We start from the raw sequence: 25,004 nt of genomic DNA, 5'->3' as shown, positions 1-25,004 counted from the left end.
GTGAGTTGGAAATGAATCATAGGATTCATCAGACCGTCTGTTCAGGCAACTATTGCGCGTTTCCAATGAATCTATAGGAAAGGATGCGGTAGAAATAGCTGATGAAAGTTATCGATGTTTATGAAAGTATCAATATTTATTTTATGCAATATTTAACGTCTAAAACGAGAGGAGCATATTTATCGCAATACATTACATAGAGGTAGGAGGTTGATACACTGGACTTATGACGTGTGCACAGCATCATTGTAGTAGCAGAAGGAACAGTTCAGTGTAAACAATTATCTGTACAGCCGCCACAGGACCATAGCAAATAGTTGTTACTCTTTGCCTTTCAGGTCCCTCCTCAAATCACAATCTTCTGTATGCAAGGAGTGCTGGGCATAGCCTAAACGGAAGGCTGAAACATGCTGCTCTTGTCCCCGAACTACAGCACTATAAAAGTTGAAATACGAAATGAAAACTTCTCCAATTAAGCTGTGCACTCAAGCTGGTTTCCATTACATCAAATAGTAGAAGCCTGCTAACGTCCTCTCCTTTTCAAGCTTGTCCTCGATTCGGAGTCGGCCTTGACAGACAGATGGACTAACACAGAGCTCAAAATCACGCATCTTCGACCTAGTCGCCGACCAGACCCAACGTCCCAGTGCAAGAATCGACTTCAGCTAAGAAATAGAAGTCCTATTAGGGGGTCGCCTTTCAGCTGAGTAAAACGAATTGGGCCGGCGTATCATACAGCTGGGCATGGAAGACAGTAGTAACTAGCACAACCAGTATGAGTTTAACATTTCCAGCGGACGTTCGTTGGCAAAAAGGCACCCCGTTGTCGCCTTTGTTGATACGTTTGCGGTTCCAGGTTAGCCCTGCTCCTGCCCAGACGCCTAATACGTTTCCTTTGCTGTGGCCTGAGTCCGATGTGGCCACAACGGTATTAGCTACTACTATATGATGGTAGCAATCTTTTCTAGCTTCCCAACCATTCCAAGCAGGGTCACATATGTACTGTTGGTCACCTAGTCTGTCAGAACAGAGGGTTTTGAGGGCCTAGCAGCAGGTAACCTTGTCTCGCTGTCTGTTTCGTGTTGTTTCTGCTAAATAACTAATTTTGTTCAGCTTCTGTTGCCACAATGAGGGACTAGCGGCGCGATAAAGAACGTCTTTTGGTCGTTCTTGTCCGTTGTCCTCAGATGTTTTAGCTACGAACACTTTCGTACCCGCTTGATATCTTTAAGCTATTGGTGTCTGCCATGGCTTATATATCAATGTAAAGTCAGCGTTTTTACCTGCTATCGTTGTTAGGCCGTCATAGCGTCTTTCCCGTTGATTCTTTAACGGCTTCGTGTTTTTGTCTGAATGCTCACGGTTTAAGCGTTTGTTTGCTTTACTTTGTTTCGGTTTGGTCGACCTGTACTACCTTTAATTCAGAGATAGTTAGGCATAGATAGGCATAGTTCAAGGACGATTCTTGAAAGTCTAGTGACGGTAGCAGAAAAGAAGGGCATAAGTATGATTGCTGGATGCTATTGAAAATAGCAGCAAATTGAAAGGCTGATGTAGGCGAAAAACGGTAAGGAATAGTAAGAATAACGGAACTGCTTACAGCGTGTAAGCAGGACACTGCAGCAAAGGGCCATCAGACGAGCTCGTCTGAAAAAAATGATTGTTTGCGACTGACCTACCAAAGACAAGGGCGGCGGGAAAAAGGAAGTTTGCTTAAGGTAGAATCTAAGAAAAAATCAGAAAAATAGATTGCCTGAGTTAAACCATGTGGTTCTCTGTGGCTGATTTTGTTCTATAGGTCACTATGCTCTTCTATGGCGGAAACGGTCGCGAGGTGCCTAAGAACTTGTGTCCCGTTCCTGTTCCATATTAAGACTACTTCGTGCAGTTTTTACCTACGATTAAACAAGCGTTTTAGTAGTGCCTTTGCTGCCTAACTACAATGTCGAGACTTTGCGAACAGCAGGAGTGTAATATATGTATTTTGTACGTGACCTGTTGCTGTGATACATTTGTACCATTAGAGAAATTCCAAACAAGGACAACGATAGAGAATCAGGAAAAATACATGCAATAGCCAACAGCTACTGCGCTGTCTCGTATAAGGTGCATAGCACATATTGTGGTTGATCACGAAAGCAAACGCAGGTTAACCGAGACAAATATCCGGGCTAATCCCTTTCCCTTAGTAGAGGACAAATGCGTTTTTTAGCGCCGCTGCTGTATTTCTATTACCTGAATTCTGTACCTGTACGTCGGCTGCCGTCGGTTCTTCGATGGCTATCTGTTGTTTTTTTTATGCAGCTGGTCCTATGAGTAAGCGTCTCGAAGTGAGCAACGGTTTCAAACCCATTAGTGACAAATGAACTTTTCGAGCGATACAATCGTATCGTATCGCTTAATAATATGCATCAGTTACACATACTGAGTACGGTGAAAATTCATATTGTACAGGCCATTAGAGTCCTACAGTGTTAATGGCAACTACAGATTTTATGACCGTATTATGTCAAGCTCGATATTCATTCGTAACGACTTCCAACGTATCTGATCGTAATAACTTCGTTGCTAATAACTAAAAATTGCTCCGACACCTGATCGATTAGATAAGTTGGAACGATAGCATATAAACACCTGGTGCAACAGATACGAAAACTTACAATAGATGTATTTAAAAAATGCCCCAAGTATATTCCAACGTAATTGATCATAGTCGCTAAAAGAATTTTTTCGTGAAGCCAGAACTTTATTAACTAATAGGCATTCATCCAAATAGCCAGGCACATGACATAATAATGATAATTATTATATATATTCTGTTGTTAATATTATACGCTATAGCTGGAAACATAAGCGTGACACGTATATATAGTAATAATATCCTGTTGTTTAGCCCCTCGGTCTTGGTAAAGGTTTGCTCTAAGCGATGTTAGCATCCTTCTTGTTGTCACAGGCCATCGGTGATTCACATGGTTGCCCCAGGTCTCAAACGATGGTAACATAAGTCAGTACCTCTGCCAGCTATACGTACGCCTAAATCTACGGCAATGACAAGCTCAATTCAAAACTATTAAAGCTCCTCACAGCACAACGATTCTGACTGGGTAACATCGTCCGACACGAAGCGCCTTATTTACGCTTGTTGCAGTGCGGATCTATCGAGCTTCTATTACGGCACCATGTTTCTAAAGCTGGGAAAATATCGTTTCTGGTTGACATTGGGGCTATAATTAAATATGATTATGGCCTGCCTGTATCTACGAGCGAACGATGAAGGCGAAGCGTTTTCATCGAAAAGCTTTGCTGCTCAGAGATTTCCCGGCCGAGTAACTCTGGTTACATGCCCGTGGCAGGGGCTTGGCAGAGTCCACAAGAAGTCGGCAGTGCGTCTTATCATAAAGACCACGGCACAAACCGGCTGGCCGTTCAGAGGTCCCTGCGCAGAAGAGCGAATCCGAACTTTTTCACGTGTACGTACGTACCCGTAGATGCACACGGGCTCCAACAAGACGAGTCAAGCTACACTAACAACTTACGGGTCCAAGTGCCATAACATTGTTTATAGCGTTTCCGGTACAGAGTTGATATCTTTTCGATGCTGGACATAGTAGAATATCAGTTGTCTAAGCGCAAATGCCTCTACTTCACTTTAGTACTTAGTTCATGTAAATTTTATTACACGGAACTTGAAGTGGCGAGTCTTACCGGTCCCTTTGACTCGATCATCTGTGCCACCTCACCGACATCTCCACGCACTCTACTTTTTTTGACATATACTCTGCACTAGTATCGTATCAAATACTCTCTTAGCAGAAATTACCCGTCTATTAACTGATAGAGAAATGTATCTCCTGCGAACGATACGATTTATGCCCCATAGTATGAAAACATAAACCGATTAATAACCGGAAACAAACAAAAAGATTTTTTAGCCGAAAAGACTAACGGGCTGTGAACACTTATAAACAATTAATTCGCTCTAATAACATTTGAAAATTTCTATTTATAAAAGATTTCGTGTATAAATGTGGAAATGTTTAGCAGTTATTATGTTTGTACTTCTTCAGATTGTCTGACACCTCTAATGTATATATATATATATATATATATATATATATATATATATATATATATATATATATGTTTTAACTAAAGTGAACAAAAAACTGAGTGCCTAAGTTTTTCTGTAGAAGTTTCCTATTTAATCTATATATTAATAACTCTACATATCTAGTAGTACAATATAATCTATATATCTAATAATTAAGAAGAATCCATCTTTTTTCAGCCTAACTTTATCCAGTTCAACAAAAGCCAATCTGATTTAATTTTATTGAAGTTATTAAATTATACAGGGTTCCAAAAGAAAGTGTTAATGGGCGCTACTCCAGATGAACATTACAAGGAACATATTCTTAACATAGTTTATAAGAAACCCATATATCTATGAAACAAGCATATATAAATATATTACCATTGGATCCTGTACGAAATACGACTATATATATATACCAGACTATATATATATATATATATACGAGAAACGCCAGCCCATATGCAAAGCCATGCGTTTCGCTGTCACATTATTCGTTTTGCCAATAAACCATAGCGATGTCTCATTTCTGCTTGTATATTTTACAAAGTAAAAGAGGCATTACCGCTCTAGCGTATAATGTTTTATTTGCTAATGTTTAAATACTTACGCGTGATCAAACACTGCGAAAAACCTAGGCAATAAAACCTACAGACCTGCATACTGACCTATTGTGGTACCCAATAAGTGCCCAAATCAAAGATTACTATTTTACGAAATAGAACGTATACAAAGTAGTTTTCTAATAAATTGCACCTACAGAGCGGCCGCCGGAATCTCGATGCTTTCTGAATTTACCCTTCTATTTGGCCAGATAGAATATAATCATTAGTTTTTTTTTTTAGCATATTTCGTTTTCCTTTATTGCCGTCCCTTTTCTACGGCCACGCTTTTAGTCTTCTCGTTGACTGTACGGAACGCTGTCGCTGTCGACTGGATCACGATGGATAGATACGTACTACCGCGAATCGAAGAGCTATTGGCCAAAATAACACTATTACATTTTTGCTATGTAAACAATTCCCGCCCCGGGTAGCGATGCTGACCCAGGCCGCGCGCCGCGAGTCGGCAATCAACCGTCAACCGCAGTCTGCTCATAAGCAGACAGTTGACTACAGTAGCAGAATCAACAGTACGTCTTGCGCGACCATCTTTCTACGGAGATTGCCAGAACAACCGTCGCCGTCTGCTGCTGCTGCTGCTGCCGCCTACCGGCTCAAGACGCTGTCAACAGATTTTCTTCATTCGAGTATATTAATAGCAATTACTACAATTAAATGTCCCTTTCACCGACCCTGTTTGTCATCTATCCAGGTATTTATCTTTTAACGCAAGCGTCTTTAGCTGGTTCACATTTGTCCATCACAGATTTCGTTTCGTCTGTGCAAGCGTTAATAAAATTCTAGCTAGGCAACGTCTTTTTTTTTACTGGCTAGCTAGCTAGCCAGCCTCAACAACCGTAGAAGGCCTGGCGGACCGTTAGGCTAACAAGCGGAAGGACATCAATGGAAGGCTTGTAGCTGAAGCAATGCAACGGAAGTTCGCGTGTCGTACAGCTGTTATGGCAGTACAAAGAAAAGAAGTATTTTTAAGGAAGTCACTTAAAGTTTCCTGTTGTTATTTTCAGTACATTAGATACTTTTGCTATTTAATGTGCTAAAGTATGAAAAAACGTTTGCCTTATTCACTGTATAGTGCGTCGCTCTTAATATCAATTGCTTTTTTGGCCTACCAATAATACTTGGTCCACAGATCGGCTGTGGGCAACTGCTGGACTCAAGCCCGTCGTCTCTGATCTCTGACACACTATGCAGGCACTATGTATAGCATTTATTCGCACTTATAAATGTCACACAGCGATGTACGCGGCATAACTTGATAAAGGTTGCAGATGTTCCAAATGGATATGTGTTGCACTGATGCTACTCGGCTAAAGATAACCGTATAAGCGTCTTCATCGAATTGTTCAGGTTTTTCTGCTATGTGATGCGGCAAGCCTTATCGGTGCGATGTGACAATATGCGTTTCTTGATTTTTGACCGAATCTCGTTTTGCAGTGGGCGGTAGTTTATCCTAGGAGGAGGGGGTTTCTTAGATACAACCACCGTTTCCTGCTATTACTCCGGAAGCTGTACGATGCGCGCATTCGGCATCGTAGGCACACAGCCCTCAAATCATGCCATTAGCCGTTGTTGATAAGGTGGCTATATTAAATACTTTTCGTTTATTCTGTCTTAATTAATAATTAGCTTTGGCAATGTCTTATGATCTGAATCCTTTGAGATGACGCCGGAAACAGCGCTGATGCCGGACGTAAGACTCGGAACGAGACAGCAGACAGTGAGCACTTATCGTCGGGTGTCGAAGTTCGCAGGACGACTGATAATAGATAACATCAGCATTTAATAACTACTATGGGTTGTCTGATTATCAATTCCTTAGTTCACTATATCGTCATCGGCAAACGGCATGGGCATTTCGGATTGACTAAGCAGCGCCCTCTTCTCCAACTCTTTCAATTTCGTCGACAGCCAACGTTTTCGCTGCTCCGGTGCGTCATTTACGCGCTATCTACAGCGGTCACGCTAAAACAATCCGTACTGTTAATCTCAAAATAACCCTAGCATACTTTACGGTATTAATAACAGCAGCGATAGAGGCTACGGTGGCGTAGCTTTGTGCCATGTCGTTTCCAGGGCGTACTTCAGTTCAATGATGATCAACTTCAAAACTTACGGTAGAGGCTATATGTGCGGCTGTTCGGACCTTTTTGAAGCCTCCGGCGATCCTCTCTGCCCGACGACTAAGCCTCTTCGGCGTCAGTCTATCAAGGACGTGCTCTATTGTGATGAGTTTTCTCGTTGAGCTTCTCCCAACCAAAGCATCCCTTGGCATTTATGAAGGACAGCAAAAAATGGTGCCGTCTTATAACAAAATATGTAAATTGCTTTTTGTCTTGAGAGTATCCAAATCAGAAAATAATTTGCTTATATTAAAAACAAATATAACATAAAGTCGTCTCTTTTTTTTTTCAGGAGTAGGTTGCTGACCTGTACAGTTCTATATATCCGCCTAGTCAAAAGAAAAAAACATCTCAGCTTTTGATCAGTTTAGTCATAAGATGTGCGCTGATGGGCATTTCGATGTACCTGCTTGTTATAATGCTGTTGACACCCTGCGACCAGTCGATGTTTTTATTCAGTTAGAGATGAAGTCAGTCAGAAATTTCCTTTTGTTTCAAGCCTCAACCAGACATTTATTTGCTGGAAAATAGGATCTACAATTCCATATGCTAATATACTATGACACTGTGAAGTATACACATTCAAAACATAGGGTTGTATCGGCTTGGTGGTATTTCCTCGAACCTCTGAATGAATGTTTAAGCAAAACCGTGTACCCGTTATCGAATTAGTTAAGGCTGTAACCTTTGTTATGCTCTTAAATTTAGGCGTTTTAAGGACTCTGCCGTTGCGACCACAGTTGGTCGACGGCGCCTATTGTTTAAAATCCACGCTATTGTTAGTCGTCCTATTGCAAATGAGGACGGGAATCTGTACTCATAACAAGAACGAGCTATTCGAAAGTGCATTATAGAATCAGTATGCAAAACGGCTTGAACGTTCCGTCGTCTACTACCGAGCCATGCTGATGTCAATGATCTGTGCTGATCTAAATGTAAATATCTAACTATGGACAATGTGTTAACAAGGTACGAGCGGGTTCCGCAGAATAAATTTATCTTGCTATATACAGCAACCACCCTCCTTTACGCCCATCTCCATTACCTTTACGTTTGACCATACTTCGACGACATAAATCAATTATAGTCATTGTGGTACGATGGTGCCACGTGGTTGCTAGGCGACAATGGCGGTCAGTTCATTATTCGTCAATATGGCACCGCTAGATATTTAACATTGAATTTGCTGTAACGTAGGAAGGATAACTAAAAAATAGACTCGTATCGTATTTGAATAACATACTTAAGTTTTCTGTTGCCGAGGTTATTTGACTTTCAAATTATTCCGCTAGCCAGTTTATGAATAAACCATATACGCTATATCGTGGACACACGATAGCCGTAACGTTGTGGTGCTACAAGACCGAGCAATTCTTTTCAAAAAATCGACGATTTATACGGCTTACCGAGACCGAATTGGATAGACAAGACTAGTGCTGGCTGTGGGCCACTGCAAAAAGTAAAATTATTTCCCCTCTTAAGCCTCACATTGTCTGTTCAGATCTGGAATTAACAGTACTACGAGACGATAACAGACGCGATAGACGCTTTCTGTGGGCTATATTAGAGAATTTAGAGACATCTTTCGAAACTTATTTAGGCGTCAACACGCATATCTCGTTTGTGCTAGAGGGGATCATCAACGGCCTAAAGCAACGCTTCCATTTGGAACGTGAAACCCAAAATATTTATTAGTAGATATACGACGCAAATTGTTGACCTTTGCCAGGTAGGAGGCCACTGAAAGTGTTTTGAACGTTTCAATATTCAATTATTCTGTGCTTGTAGTCCAGGAACGCGCGCCACTATTAGCAGCCGTTTGATCAACAGCAGCTTCTCGATCTATGGCAAAAAGCAAACAGATTCAACGAAGAGGCGGGCGCGCGAGAGAAAACTAGGTGACGACGCGCATTCTATTGACGGAGCCGTAAAACTCAGGACGGTGTGCAGGTAGGCGAAGAAAACCTGCCGCACTATATTTCAATTTCGGAACGCACAAGGGGCGTTGCTTGTTCTGAAAACGACAACGAAGTTAATATATCCTATGGCCGGCTGAAGCTTTCCTTCTCTTCCGAACTTCTTACTCCCCAACATTGTGTACATTGAAAGTATGGGGGAGGACCGAAGTTTATCACAGAGATTGATAGGCTTCCATATATTGCCATTTCGGCCAGTTGCGTTCGTCTATAATGTATTGAACAAATATGTATGCGTGCGTCGGCCGCATCTGGTCGCTGATGGAGCATTAAATGGAAATTGATTCCATTGATCTTATTCGTTTCCTGCAGTGACAAGTAGTGGCCTAATATGCAAAAATTAATGAGCAATTAAAGTGCCCTTGCGTTTGAGGTAATGAAGAAATTCAGCTGAAAAATTGCTTACTTCAGTTTTTCCTCAAGAACTCAAACAACATTGTACGTAGTACATGAAACCCTCGTTACAACATTTATTTTCTAAGAATGACTATTATATATAGATATAGCAATTTAACATTGTTCCACTTCCTGTTGACACGATGTGGTCTATGTATAATATTGTATCAGATAATATTTTATATAACGATATATAACTTAAATAGCAAATCCTTTGAAAATTTTAGATTTGTACAACAACAAGCATACTAGTGGGGGCCTAAAAATTCGCTATGTATGTAAAGTAGATAAGTATTGTGAAACTACAAAGTTAACGTTTCCTAGAGGTCCTTGTGATATTTGTACATGTTCTATCCGTGCTATTAGAATGGAATGTATACTAAACTGTTTGAATATATAAAAATAAGCGTCCAAGTTGATGGTAAAAGGAACTTCTTGAGAACATGCGGTTTTTTTTTTTACTTAATGTTGAGTAAATATGTTTGTACTTTTTGGACCAAAAACGACTTACGAGATACAAAATGCATACAATTATGTTAAAATGAGCCTGGTTGCATCACCATCCAGTGAACCTAATACCAGAGGGCATTCAAGAGTTTCTTCAGCTACTACAAACTGTTTGCTTTCTAGAACCCACTCTAGAACCTAGTTCATTGGCTCCCTCCCGAAAACCTAAAGCGGCAACAACAACGAACCAACAGTACAATTTAATATATCGGTACAACGAAAGCGGATGTTGTTTCGTTTTTATCTGTGCGTCGCCCCTCCGATTGATCCCTTTCCTGCCACCTCCACACCCCGCGGTCTATTTAAAAAGGGGCACCCTGGAACAATGAAAGGGCGCATGAATCTCGGCAACTATCCTAGTCGCATAGTCTAGGCATTCTAGACGGGATAAGCAAGGACTTTTAGTAGGTTTTCGTCTTGGGTTCTACTTTTCAGTTTTTCCCTCGTTTCCCAACGCGTACTAAAGCTGAGCAAAGACTTCTAATGTCTAGTAGTAGATGTTGCAGTCTATGCTATAACCAGTATTCTACCGTTTCGTCGAAACAACTTCTCGAGATTTGTTTTAAGTTCCAACTTGCGGAAAAAATTAAAACAACGCGATCAATAGTACGCTTTAAAGGTCTCGTTCTGTCGCATCATTCCGACAACCCAGGAAGTCGACCTTCCCAAGTCATGCCTCGTTCGGTCGTCCGACTCTGTGTATAGCTCCCGTATACAGTTCTCCTCTAACCGGAGCTCCAATACCTGTTTCGCTTTTCGGGTTTCACCAAACGGCGTCGGCCTTTAGAACAATGCCACTTTTACCGTTACTTACAATGGAGAAAAGCATACATAGAGCTGTACAGCTTTCGCGAGCATGTCTTTTCCCGCTTTGTTTTGCTTTTCTCCCTTATTCGACGCCGTCTTTCAGCGAGGCCAAGTGCTTTGTTTCCTAAAGATCTACCGGCGATACCTAATGTTAGGCTTCCCTCCAGTCGTCGGCAGCGACCTTCTTTTGGATCTGCGTCGCTCGCGCCTCGCGAATTTCTCCTAAGGGAGTCGTTACTCAGCATTGCGCTGGTTCATTGGCTGAGGTTTGCTATGGGTTTGTTGGTGCCGGGAACCGGGCAGGCTAAATCAGCCGAGCCTACCAGGATGCACTCAGGAGTACACACGTAGATGGGTTGCTATAGCGCAGCGGACGCTCACTGTGCAAAGCTAACAATGTGCTTTCAGGTGCATAGCGTATGGATGGACGAATACGTAAACGATGCACAAAAAACACGCTAGGAAAACATGGGAAAATAAGCAATAGCCACAACAAAAGCAGCATTATCAGTGAAAGTGAAGAACGTACGAGCTCCACAAGTAAAATGCAGAAACACGATTAGGCTTACGAGTCACAGGGGTTGCTTCCTATATAATGGAGGAGGTTGGGAAAACGTATGGATACTTGACCTGTGCAGGTTCGGGCCAAAGATATCTTGCCGGTTGCTTATCAGGCAGTACTTGGCCTGATGGCAAGTGATGCTATACCACACCTTCGGACGACGACAAGCAAATACGTTTTTAAGGACACTTCTTTGTTCTGCGCATGTTTAGCAATTACTACTAAACCTCATTCATCAAGTCTGACTACGGAATTATCGGGAAAGGGCGTAAACGAACAAAATCGAGTTTTATTGGTACGTAATAACTACATTATAACGCGACTCTATATATAATTATTCAGTATGGCACACGAGTACCTAATATTTCTATGTATATTATTTTGGAGCAACTACGATGCTTAACCTATTGGTATATTGTTGTTTTAGACATTTGTCAAACACCACATGAGCAACAGTGATTGTTTCAGTGCCCACTTCGTCACCTTGTTTGTCCAAGCCGGTATATAGCGATATGCATGCTTTTTACTCCCTCGTATGGCCACTAAAACAGCTTCTATTCCAGAGATAGAAACATACGAGCCCTACTGGCGATTGCCTACTCATGAAGCAGTTTTGCTTAGCTAACAAGGACCACCCTGCCAACCCACTGGTAGAGCCCAAACAACAGATTAGATGAACGAGAGATATTGCCCTGACTCAGGACATCTTCACTGAATGCACTTGGTGCCTTGATCACTTGGCTAGTTGCTCTGGTTTTTTTTTTGTTCAATTTGCTTCGACGTAGCTTTCCACCTGCCATTTCTCTATTTATAAATGAAACAAAGTGCCATTTCTATAAATCTCAACAAAGCTTTTCTAAAATATCTATGTTTGACATTATTTCGTTTTTCATTTTCCAGCTTCTAAGCATTTTACGGACTCCTGTCGGTAGCATCAGCAGGGTTTACATAAACAGGGGTTGCCGCCGCTGCCGTGACGCTCTCTGAATCCTACGGCGCTTTTAATCTTCCCGCGTTACAAGGCCCTTTTCTTCGTTCGCTACAATCGGTCCTAGACGACGATAGACGAGATGCGACGTTGTTTAGCAGCTGCGCTGCGAGCTGCGTCGCACCCTCCGCTGCGGCCACCGCCACCGCCACCATCGCCATGAGCACCGGCAACTAGAGCCCGGTGATTGGATATATTTCTAACGGACGTTGTGGTAATAGCTGACGGCCGGTCGGGTGCAACACCGCTCAACATAGAACAGGTTCGTTCCAACTTTCGAGTGAGATACGATGGCAGAGTGGTAATGGCGTGCCAAGCGTTGGTGGTAGACAACACTAACTTGTTGGCCTTTGCACCGCTAACAGAACTAGCATGTTTGGAAGGCCGTGGCGGTCTAAGGGAGACAGGCCGTTGAATTTATAACTGATTCAGGTCGAGCCTTTGCGACTCAAAACAGTCAACGTTACCAACACCGGAGTTTTTAGGAGGCGCTATGACCATCAGTGCAGGAGAACCTACGCCACCGCCATGTCTCTCGTCGGTTCAGTTTGAATTGTCGTGTTTTTGTAATGCGTCATTATTAGCGGTGAGAGCGTTCAAGCTTTCGATACTTTGATCGGTTGTCGGCCGCTACCCATCAGCCGAACAGCAACAACGATAAGTGGAAACGTCGGCAGAAAAGGCGCTAAAGCAAACGACGTGGAGGCACTATAAACCCGTAGCAGCGAAAATGTTTTTATTAGGACAGCGGGGTAATATAAGAAAGGAGAAGCTTAATCAGACAAGTGGTCAGTATGTCAGAATAAATAGGATAGGATGCAGTGCAGACTGGATCTGCCAATCAGAGTGTCTACGTAACGAGGCAAACTACATGGAGTAACTAGATAGAAAGCAGGCGGACAGCCCTGTCCTTTCAACAAGGGCTTTGAAGAGCCCATGGACTCGACTAGAATAGACGAGATACCTAGGAGTTAAGCAGGCAGCTTAACTTAGTCTGGTAATTTTCACTTATCGTCATATTTTTACTGCATCGAAAGATTGTCGTATTGAGGTGACAACTTATTATGCGTTCATATTACGTAGCGCTGATTGACTCGTGGAAGCCGATTTCCATTTAAAACTTCTGTAAATACTATTATGCCATTATCATCAGGTTTAGCAATTCGAGATCCGTGCCTGGGCAGCCATATATAATAGATGTTGACATTGGTGACGGTTAGATGACTGTAGAACCTTGACAGTCTAGGCTAAAAACAGTAATAACAATCATTGCTCACATCGTACATGAGTTTGATTATCGTTTGGCCATCAACCTCTCGTCTCGAGACGTTGATACCATATAAATAAGCTAGAATCAACATCCATATCAATCAACCAATCATCTGAAAATAGTAATTGAAGGTTTAGATAGTTCTAGAATGACCTCTTCCCTTTTCTGCTATTAAGCACACCCTGACGAACGAATTGTTATGCGGTAGGAATTGTTTGACGTAAATTACGCGATTCACTGCAAACGTCTACGCGTATGGGTCAATCACTTCATACCGAATCCTATCGCAAAGTTTCAAAGCAACAGTATACAACAAATTAAACTTTATGCACACTAAACATGTACATAATTCGGTGTTCGGCCAGAGGTCGGCGGCATCCTGCCGTCTATATGTATGTATGTATATATTTATATGCATAGATAAAAAGAATCCATCTAGCACACAGGGTCCTTTTCGCGTTGTTGTTTTTCTTCAGCTTAAAAGGCGATACATTTCGGACTAGCATTCATGATTTGTTTTTCCTCTTGTATATTTCATACTATTTTATTACGACTCCCGTACGAGATATTCAACAGGGTTGCTCACCACAAAACAATGCAATGATGCCATGTAGTAGCTATTACAAAAAGGATCCGGCCAAGATCTGTTGGTGAAATGTAACATTCAAAGTGGTGGCGTGTCCCTGTGAAACGTTCAGTAACACAGACAAGACAAGACAAGACAATCCGTCCCTTCTAGATTGGCTCGCCAGCCAAGCGCCACTGACTACCGCTAATCAGTTCCTCATTTTGGTCGAGCTAGATAATCGTGCTGCCAGCAGCACTGTTAGGACACTGTAGGCCGTCTTACATAAAAAATATTTATTCTACATAAATAACATTGTTGTACAATGATTCGTTCGAGTCTAGGCTGCTTTCACATAGCGCCCAGAGAAATGATCGTTTGGACTTCCTGGATAGCGTTCGTAAACATTTACTTGGATGGAACGACAGTCACAAGAAATGCGTACAAACGGTCGCAGTAGAAAATTAAAAGTTGTTAGAATACGGCTATTTTTATTTATGTAGATATATACACTGACAGTGTGTCTTCGGAACCACTAACTATGAAAGCTGTTTCAAAGAGACGACTAAAAAATTATCGTCCCTTTAATGTGCCTTTTTGGAAGATGTTCTGTTTAGCAGTAATACAAGTGTTAGACTCGCCCCCGGTTCTTACCCATTGTAATTTATTTAAGAAAGATTCCAGATGTTGCTGCAGTCGTGGCCAAAGCACTGGCTGAATGAATCAGCAGGAACTCGCCTTTCGAAGTACTTGGTTCAGAGACGTCGGCGTCAATTAACGAAAGGTGAACACCTCAGCGTTCCTCATCAGAGCACGAGGTAATGCAAGTTGGCGAAACAGGATGGAACAAAAGTAGACCTGCAGAGGCGAAAAATGTAAGTTTTGACATGGCAAAAAATAGACTTCTCATTATAAAAATAGGGAGAGGGCAGATATGGATTTGAACTATTAGTCGGCTTTTCTCACACCTAGATACCTACTATTTTTTTTGCTAAGTGTATATTTTAATCATTTTCCACCGTAGACCAGCAATTGCTTCACCCCGCGAACGGCTCAGGGATATCTACCATAGTGATTCCGCCAGTAAAAGTTACTTATTTAAATTCTATTGTACAATCTTCTACGTAGACACTCAGCCGTCGACTACACTACGAAACATAATGGCCTATATACCTTGAATAGAAAACTACTCGCCAGTCTAAGATTATGGTATATTAGGTCTGTTTCGCCAGACTGGTGATTTATTTTAAAAAGAATTTACACGTCATAGTGGACGTTGGCGCATAACTGCCACTAGAAGGCTAACAAACAAATAAATAAACCTAGAATTCGGAACAGCGAAAGACGTGTATTCTCGTAGTTTGTTTTTAAACATAGCACGCTCAGTTTTTCAAGCGTCAGGCCGGCAACGCATTTACGCGTATCCGAGCACCAGTCAAAGCAACATGGTATGAGTGCTGTCGTTTACGAGTGATGTCGAACATAATTGTTGCAGCACTAGGTAGGCAATAGGCACAGGGTAATGACGTTTACGCTTTACAATATAAAGTCGCCGAAAAAAAGGCCAGTCAAAAAAAATACGACCTGCACTAAGGCAGAGGCAGTTGCACGAGGGGTGGAGATTGTGGGGAAAAAAAGCAGCGCATTGGGTGTCCGTTTGTGTTCTGCGTTGACAAGAATAATGTGAAATTATGTGGCACTCTGTCGCAGTTCGTGATGCTATAATTCCCTTGTCACTTGATAAAAGCGGCGGGCCCAAAAAAGGCAGAAGAGGAAAAGGTAGTGCTTTACTCCTGTGTCTCCGCGATCTGATGTCGCTACCCGAATAACTGGTAATTGATAATTGATTGATCACTGAGTGGTCTCGGTGCCCCGCCTGAACACTTTTTGCTAGAACGTCCTAGCTGTTTCCTTCAGGCCTAATTAAGCGGATCATTGTTTTAAATCATCTAAGACGAAGTTAAGATTGCTTTCTTATTGTTTCTGGAGCGTACTCAGAGCCAAATTGAAGACTAGTGTTTTGGTTAGACAAACGTGATCACAATAAATAGTATATTAAAGAAAGGCATAGAATGCTGTAAATTACATAAAGTATATGTTTTAAGCTGGGCCTAGCTTTGCAATTTTTGAGTAAATACTTCATTACTAAAACCATCCATACTGTGCTAGATAGGCTGATATATAAAGGCAGAGTAAATACGCGCGCTTTTTGCATTATCTGACCACCCAAATATATATATACAACAATTGGTCCTGAAATGTTCTACACACAACTCAGTTGGGCTAGCATCACCTACCGGACTACAGCTGTACGCGCTTCCCTATGTCCTAACCGAGGAAGTGTTCACCCTCGATTGTTTTCCCTGATCGCACACTCCTCTTCGTATCGGATCAACTCATCAGTAAGGCAGTTCAGCAGAGCAGAATCGCGTGTTTTTAAACGCTGCTTAGGGATGTCCACGTCGCAGGCTAGGTGCTAGGTCTCACTCCGTCAGTGCCGGTAGCGCCTATTCTTGTCGACGCGACAAGGACCGACACCGCAAACCCACGAAGACACTTATAGATTCGCACACAAATTTCTTATGCTCGTCCGAACGGTGATTCAAACCGTCATCAAGTGGTCACAAGTCGTTCAACAATCACATCCGCGCATACACACGCAATCTACAACGATTGTGGTAGAGACAGCTAACAGGCGCGCATCCTCTCGGTCGCTGGCAGCCGTCTGTGACGAAAACATTGGTCGTGTCGTACCCATCTTGTGCATTGACTGGCCCATCCTTTTTCCTCTCTAGCGAAAAATGAATGGAGAAGGAGAAACATCCGTACTTGATACTTTCTACCTATAGCAACATCAAAATACTTATACTACTATTATTGCTGGTCCGGTTGCTGGTCGTGCTGCGGCACCTATCTTCTCCCGACTCTGGTAGCTTCTCTACGCGGTGACATGGCTTTAGAAGGCGTATCCTCGTCGAATTTACACTGTCATCAGCCTAATAATGTTGTCTTGTAAAAGGCACAACTCTAAGCTAAGACACAATGCGACTGTGTCCAGAGGGCACTAGAGGCGTCTGTGTACAGTAGCCTTAGCCCATGACGTCGAGAGCAAGCTCAAACTTGGTAGCAAGAAATAACAATAAGGGTTAGCTAAGAAAATTTGACGGGACGAGCAACAAGATGAGTGAACAAGTCGACACGTCTAAGGCTCGCCATGTTCTTTGGCAAGTATATTCTTTGAAGGGGTCTTGTCATTATCAATTTGAAGCTCGCAGCAAAAGTACGGCTCCTTAACGGCAATTCGCCCGCAGTGACCTTCTCGAACGAAGAAACTTCATAAAAACTAATAGCCCATACTTAACGCTTCTTAGAGCGCTTAGAATGAGAATCACCTACACAAATCCGGGCCACCGTTTCGTTAATTTGTTCCATCCGGCTGTAGAAACACATTATGAAGTAAATGCTACATGAACAACTCTACCGGCTGCCTTTCGTAAACGATGGCATAATCTTCTTCATCATTTATACTGTGCCATCCTTAGTCAATAGCGAAAATGCAACCTTGTCGAGGGTCCCTCGCCGTTTGAACCTCGATAATTTCTATCGTTCATGTAAAAGATGGAAGGAGAACCCTTGAGATCTTGACCCTTCAAGGCAGAAACGCCTTATCCTTCGTCTTGTCAGAGAGGTGGGGGTCGTTTAACGACGACGAAGGAAGGTCCCGTGCCCCTGCCGGAGGCTCCTGCCTTTTCTGCTAGAAGTGCGGGTTAATGAAAATCTTCACTTAAAATAGTGGAATGGACGAACGGACCGTCTTCCGGAGCCGAAGATTCAGCAGGTTCCCATCATTCTGGCAATGGCTGGGGAAATTTGGGAGGGCCCAAGTGACCTGAATATACCGGGAATCCCGTGTTCTTGTCCAGTTTTTTTTCACTTCAGGCATTATATGGATAAGTAGAGATGGATGGATGTGCAGGCGCTGCTGGCAGCACGTGGACATCGAAACTGGGAGGCGTCGCTCAGTTTGTAGATCAGACCTGCTGCTGCTTTCGCCGAAATATTTAAGAAAGTTTGACGTTTTTGGAAACTTGTGCTCCGCAGCACTAACCTAGTGCCAGGCGAGAAGAGAGCATCGAAGCAGGTAGTTTCACTGGACTGAAAAAGTTTGGAAAAATCTGAAGGAGTTTAAAGACATCTTGGCCCTAGCTTCCTTGCGAGGAAATGGCAGAAAAATCAACCTCACGAACGGCCACTTGTAGACATTTACTCTCAAATATGCCTAGAATAGTAGATTCCAGTGAAGCGACGGACCTGTCGGAGGTAAAATAAAAAAATATATGATTTATCGGGAAATTAGCGTCATACTTCAGAGTTTATAAAATAGCCAGCTGAAGATAAATTCATATTTATATACGCTACGTTAATAAATCGAATCGTCAATCAGCGTAGTCTATCAAAAGTATGTTTACTCCATTATACATGGGACATATCGAAAACACAAAAGTAACGCCTTGATCAATTGGCCTCAGCATGTACAAACGACCTGGCTATCATATCTGGTCCAGCAATTACCAATTATTATGCATTATTCTGTAAAAAAATAAAAGAAAACCACTATTTCATGAAAATGGGTTTCATCTTGATTATGTGGAATAGCAGTGTAAGAGCTTTTACCTTTACGGGTCGGTAACGAAAATCAGCTTAGTTTGACAAGCATTAAAAATTGGTAGACACTAATCATTGACAGAGAGTAATGAAACAAACGTCGAAAAAAATACCTCCTCTGTTATTGACCGGTTGTAGTTTTTAATTGAAATCGTTCGACCATCACCTCTATTTAACCTCGCGCACTATTCTAGCCTTGTAAAGTTAATTTAAAATATGTGACCTCAAACAATCTTGGCCCTCATAAGCCAAAACGCTTTTCCCCACAATCTTTCCCCCTTATATGGATTTCGGCAATCGCCTACGAAGTTTAATAGATAGTGAAGGTCACTGAACGTGCCGAGTACCGGCAGAAGTTTAGGAACTGCAAAACACGCTAAAACCGGATCACTGAGAAGCGAAGTCAGCTCAGCTCGATTCTCCCAAATCAAACGAATCGACGCGGGCTTTTAATGGCCTAGATATGAGTTAGTCTGCCCCCAGGGCTCTTAGCAAGATGAGATGAATGTGTACCGAGCTGCGCAGAGGTCAGGGTCGAATGAAGGACTTAGGGCCGGTGATGCCGAATTTTCGCTTCGCCTATTTCCTGCGCACTATCTTATCCTGCCCTCTAGTAAAGGTCTAAATAACAGAAGGATCGTTATACGGAACGGCCTACGGGGCATGTGTTTGACGGACAGGGCAGGTGTTTGAACTAGCTAACTTGGAGGGGTAGGACTCGCCGTTTGAGAACACTCGATTCTCAGGCTAGCTCTAAGCGAAGTCCCTGGTCACTAAGTCGCACTCTTATAGTGTAGAATTTGAATCCGTCTCGAGGTAGTCACGAAGAGACGAATTCGATATCCTCGAAAGGCTCAACTATATGAGCCGCTTCAAGCCTCAAGCAATGCCCCCCCCCCCCCCGGAATTGGCCTGATTGTCGTCGGAGACGAAGAGACACTCGAACATTTTCCCGGCATGGGTTTGAGGGGTGGAAGTTTTAAGCTCGTGTAGACTGACACTGGTAGGCTGGATGAACAAAGTAGACCATGCGCATATATTTGCGCATAGAAAGGTAATCACAGGCTTGGCATATTTGCGAAATGTGATTGCACAGGCCAATGATTGGCCTGACATGACACCCTTGTGTTTACAATTCTGATGAGCCGGATCGATGCACAGGCTCAAAGGATGAGACCAATAGATCTGTAAGTTCTGGAGGTTCTCCGAGAACTTTAAGGAATCGGTTGATCATGAGGTGCGTGCGTGTGTGTGTGTTCGGTAGTGAAATGTAAGCAGCATCGCGGCCTGCTCATTTTGAGGTAAACAGCAAATCCAGTCGGCATAATCCATATAATAAAGCATATATCTGTTATGAGATATACACGTCTGCTGTGCGTTGCTTTCCTACAACCGAACTCCTAATGAGCGATTTTAGCTGTTGCGTAGCTCTCACCCTCAGGTCACTCAAAAGTGACTTGCGTTCCACCTGAGCATAAAAGAGCAAACTTTACAAAAAAAACCCTAATGACTAACACCAAAAAGCATCCTCTGATGTTTATATTTGGAACATACTTTTTTATTACCATTTCTACAGGAATTCGTTCCTTCTTAGGTGGATCTTCATAGGTTCACCAACTAAAGACCATCATGCCAAATACTCGCCTAAAAGATACTATTGTTTGCGTAAAAGTTGGCATATTATACCGGATACTTTGAACCGTCCAACTAAGAACACTCTGGATCTCAAAAGGACGACGTTTTCCGTTTTGGCCTATGTTAAGGCCAAGCATATTCATTAAAAACACCTAGATAGGATCACGTCGAGGCGGGGCGCGCCACACACTTGCCTTATAGAATTTGCATTAACGCTTGCGTGCGCAGACATCATTCACATATAAATAAATGAAATCGTTTCGTTATCATGTTAATCACTCGATTCGGATTTATGACCGATTACTCAGCGAACGCGCCAGCTTCCAATTCAAATCTTACCAATATTCTCCTCCTAGTATTTCAACTGGCGTCATGTGTTTTTCATGCCTTTTTATGACAAACTTTAATATTTCTACATTAACATTTCCTTAAAAAATTATTAGAATTATTAGAGAGAACCGAGCGGGAAAATTCGCTGTCATCATATCCATCGCCTTTTCTATTGCTTTTTGCATTTTTATCGTATATCTCGATTGATAACATACATACTATTTTTTTTGGTTTTCGATTTTTTCCGCTTAAATTTTCAGCTAGAAAGAATTAAGATGGCGTAGGGATAAGCTACTGTATGCCTGTGAAACGCTATGTGGCCTAAATAAAGAGCGTCTTCGAACAGATATTATCATAGTTGCTGGCATCAATTGCCCTAAGGGTGTCCACTCACGGCAGTTTTCTTCTATTTAACGTATACCAACATGGTTTCTAGAAAATTCCAATTTTTATGATAATGAGAATGATGATTAAGGTTATTTAAAGAGAGAGACTAGCAATCACTGACTTATGCAGGAGCTTTCAAGTATTTCCACAACGATATTAAGAACTACCTTATTCAAGCCTCAACAAATAAGCACTTCCTCAAATATTAGAAATAAATGATACCAGCAACATAGAAGTTTCCTGTACCCCTACAATTCTGTTCAGACGACATATCAATTTTCTATTTCTTCCCCGTTCAGACTAATATCTAAATTACCTTTGTTTCTACTACTTTCTTTAATTCATTTGTACCCATTGTCGAACTTATCTATTTGTCGGCGGCCCTGGGCGCCGGACCCATCATCTTCGTCTACATTACCGCCTTGTTGACATCGGCCTCAAATGATTATTCGATTTTACTTACAATTCTTAATTTCAACGGTCTCCAAGCAGCTTTTGCTGACTTCAAACGATGACTGAACAGCGTTGCTGGAGTCACAGACATCGCTATAGACTGTCTTTCCGTAAAGCTGGTGGCGCTTCCTCTGTCGGCATCACGGAACGTAGCGTCGATCGACGCGCTACGTTCATCGTTCGACGGCGACTATTCATTTGACGACACCTCACATCTTCCCGGCCGGCTGCCGGCAGCCGGCGCGTTTCGTTCAATTCAAGCGTGCCTTTTCGTCGTTCTTGTCGTCGCTTTTCGAGGTCGTAACTCATGTTTCGTTCTTGGCATTTTTTATTTATTACTTTTCCGTTCTTTTTCGTCGTCCCCTCTTTGATCGACGGAATGAGCATTGGCGATGCAGTGGTTGTAGAACGAGCACAGAGCGCGTCCGATGCAGATCCGATCTGTCCCACTAAAACGCCACGATGGCGCCCGCATCTACTCTCGACCACCGGCAAACCTCTAGACAGTCCAATACAGCCATAAAGGTAGTCGTCGTCTGTTACGAAAGCAGGCAAAACCTATTTGCGCGCGGCTAAAAGAGGGGCAGCTCAGAGGGAAGCGAAATTCGAAGAAGCGTTAGTGAGGCATACATGCCGCGTGAGGTGGACTACTGCTGCAGAGACCTTTGGGAAAGCTGCCTAGGTAGACAACAGATAGGAAAACCTTCATAGAAGTCGACGCGTCGTTGGCTACAAATGTTCGTATTTTGGTCGAGTTGGAACAGCGATGGTAGCAACAGCAGTCTACGCATGACAAACTAGAGCCGACAGTGAGGTAGTGTTGGGGGCAATAAGGTTTCGACTACTGATTTATCAATGATTACTGTTGAATGTTGAGTGCATTTCCGCTTGATGATACATCTATTCTACTTACTGCAATCATAATGAGAAAAACATTAATAGCGATAGTATTAATCTATGAATATGAAGCTGACCCAGCATCGGTAAGGTTATGTTCCTAGGTCATTTAATAGGCATGTGAACAGAAGGCATTCACAACGGCGATATGACGGCGGAATCCACTTACACAACCCATACAACGTACCTGTAGGGGGGAATATACTGTCGATGGCACCGCGTCAGACACCGAATACTCTTGCCGAGTGGTTAAACGGTAGCACGAGATTAGTCTGGTTGATTTAAAACGATAAAGTACGATAAGATCAGAAGATCAGTTGTTGTTTTTCTAATATAAGGCAAAAATTGGAACGCATGCCGCATGTCACTTTGACAGTGTCACTTATATAATAGTTGCTATGGCCAGTACCATAGCCAGTATTACAGAGAAGGAATTTAATACAAATGCAAAAAAAGAATTCAAAACTCGACCGCTAATAAAGTTGGCATCTTTTTTTTTTTTATTTATTAAGCGAGCTATTTGAAAAAGATAAAGGTTTCGCCTTCGTAACAAAAACTATTATCCTTAGCATGATTGGCTAAAACGATATTTCCATCAAAGACTCGTATCTAGCTCTTTTTGTCCATAATTATCGGTTGCTAAACAAAGAACATTAGCGCCCACGACAACTGTTGTTAATGATAACTTAACAATCTAAACCGCCACGTAAGTTGTTCCCAGATAATATCTGAAATGATGACGATGTCACTCAGGCATCAGAGCATCCGCTTTTAGCAGTCTGATACTGACTCAATGCGTCGCTACTTGGCACTTTTGGAACACCACCGACTACTTGTTGCTCAGGCACGGGAGATCTTCTCCAACGGTAGGCAGACACAGTTTCCGACAGGCATCCTGAATGGGTTTTCCTATAAAACAAAGATAAGTTATAGCAGGTTCAACAAAAAGCAAAGAACAGTTGAAAGGATGCATGTAATATGCTGGGGAGGCTAGATGTTAGAGAGGAACAGGCCTTACGATCAATGGTACCAGCAACATGAGTCCGAAGAGCATTATCTACGGCCAGTGTAACGCAAAATCACACATAACGGCTCGATACACGTACCGATAAGTCGTCACTGACGTTTTCGAATTATCGATGAACGAGCTATCGTAAGAGAGATCGATACAATTTGTTGCCCGCCGTCCCGCTTTTTGTCATAACCGCTAATGCAGACAAAGATCCGCAAAGGAAGATTACTCATGTTGTTGTTGTCGTCGTCATCGTCGGCGGAACCGTTAAATTACAGTTGGTAAAATAACGGTATGATAACAAGTGTCTAGTTCGAAGATTTCTACTAGGTAACGTGTCTATGTGATTAGTAGAGTTATATTAATACTATGCCTTAAAAATTATGTGTTAGTCAATCATATGATTTAAGAAATTAACGAATTAATTACTAACAACGTACCTTCTTTTTAAAAAAAAAAACGTTACCACTGCTATAGATATGCTTATCGTGTCGTATAATATTTAAACTCGTTTTGAAGTAAGCGTAAATTTCCCACTTATTATCTTATGAGATCGAGATAAAAGCAGAAAAAACAAAAAAAAAAACGAAAAACAATTTCATGGGATATAAATGCGACTTATAAGGAATCCATTAATAAAATTCATGTGGGAACATACATATTTTTGGTAACTATATTTGATGGTAGGCTCCCGAATATCTACACCTATCATAATTGTACATGCTAGATAAGGTACGGCAAATTTTGTGCCAGGCGTGGCGTAGCGTTAGTCTTTGAATCTTCTATAGGACATAACAACCATTGTTATTACTTTATGTGAATTTTAGTTGGAAAAAATCGCGGGTAATAAATTGACACTGACCCGCAGCCCGGCTGTGGCTGAAACGTTCGACTACGACGTGGTGTCGATTGACAGTGTAAACCTCCTTACAGAATCCTCGACGGCAGGGGGTTCGTTCACGCGCTACTTCCTTTGCATAAAAAAAAATGTTTGCTATTTATAAAAAACAAACCCATACACACAACATCCGTAGACACAGAAGTTCTGAGTTCAATTTACAAGTAGTAGCGCATGAATCAATTACACGGTTATGGAGTTATTTATTCAGCTGTTGCCACCAACATCCCGTGCCGCCCTAGGTCTTATCCTACTTGACGACTTTTATATGGATCACGATATACATGTATAAAAATTAGCTATTTGCCGATGAGTAAATATGGCGACAACACCAAGAATGTCGCAAGAACTATGGTACAAACAGCACACGCACCAAATGGCAGACTCACCGAGGTGAGCTATTCCCAGAGAACGAACATGATAAATGCACAATGAAGACATATAAAAACTACGATTGCAGCTGAATAGGCAGCCGACGACGATAACGTCACACCATTTGCTCACGACATTAGCCTAACGCTTTGTAGGACTTTGTTTCCTTGCATCCTTCAGTTGAGCGATTCGTTTACATAAGGGAACAAACACAGCGTATTATGACATAATTTCCATCACCCTATTTTTACTCTATTTTATGAAATCCTGCTTATTTGCTAAGCTGGGTCATTGACACAGATAGAAATTTTTCATGAGACTTCTCTCCGCCATAGACGTATCCACAGACGTACTGATATGAGGCCGACTTGGCATGGAAGTGTTTACAAGTAGTTCACTATAATCGTCGTATTGAAGTTGTGCCTCGCTCGTCCGCTCGGCCATCGAG

General features: G+C 42.1%; 3 long non-coding RNA genes across 6 annotated transcripts in view; 1 reads left to right on the top strand and 2 right to left on the bottom strand.

Annotated features, from left to right (window-relative positions):
* LOC147757867 (uncharacterized) overlaps window positions 1-16,959 on the bottom strand; it is a 57,450-nt gene extending 40,491 nt beyond the window's left edge. For both annotated transcript variants that reach the window (XR_015320481.1, XR_015320482.1), the window contains exons 1-2: window positions 16,205-16,959; window positions 14,562-14,765 (exon numbers count right to left, since the gene is read on the bottom strand). This is a non-coding gene — a long non-coding RNA (uncharacterized LOC147757867). The remainder of the gene's footprint in view (window positions 1-14,561; window positions 14,766-16,204) is intronic.
* Window positions 5,191-24,253, top strand: LOC147757866 (uncharacterized). 2 transcript variants are annotated; one of them, XR_015320483.1, is made up of 5 exons: window positions 5,191-5,407; window positions 7,129-11,379; window positions 11,985-12,334; window positions 14,585-14,782; window positions 24,114-24,253. It is a non-coding gene; the product is annotated as an uncharacterized LOC147757866 (long non-coding RNA). The 2 variants fall into 2 exon arrangements; XR_015320484.1 differs by lacking the exon at window positions 7,129-11,379 and having other exon boundaries at window positions 5,218-5,407.
* LOC147757865 (uncharacterized) overlaps window positions 22,462-25,004 on the bottom strand; it is a 126,200-nt gene continuing 123,657 nt past the window's right edge. The window contains exons 5-6 of one of the 2 annotated variants that reach the window (XR_015320480.1): window positions 23,065-23,183; window positions 22,462-22,546 (exon numbers count right to left, since the gene is read on the bottom strand). This is a non-coding gene — a long non-coding RNA (uncharacterized LOC147757865). Of the gene's footprint in view, window positions 22,547-22,751; window positions 23,184-25,004 lie in introns of those variants that run through there. The other variant, XR_015320478.1, reaches the window with a different exon arrangement.

Source organism: Varroa destructor, unplaced genomic scaffold (genome assembly GCF_002443255.2).
Source record: "Varroa destructor unplaced genomic scaffold, Vdes_3.0 BEIS01000002.1, whole genome shotgun sequence".
NCBI classification, from domain to species: domain Eukaryota; kingdom Metazoa; phylum Arthropoda; class Arachnida; order Mesostigmata; family Varroidae; genus Varroa; species Varroa destructor.
Note: the sequence above shows the minus strand (reverse complement) of the source record. Positions and strands in the feature narration are given on the sequence as shown.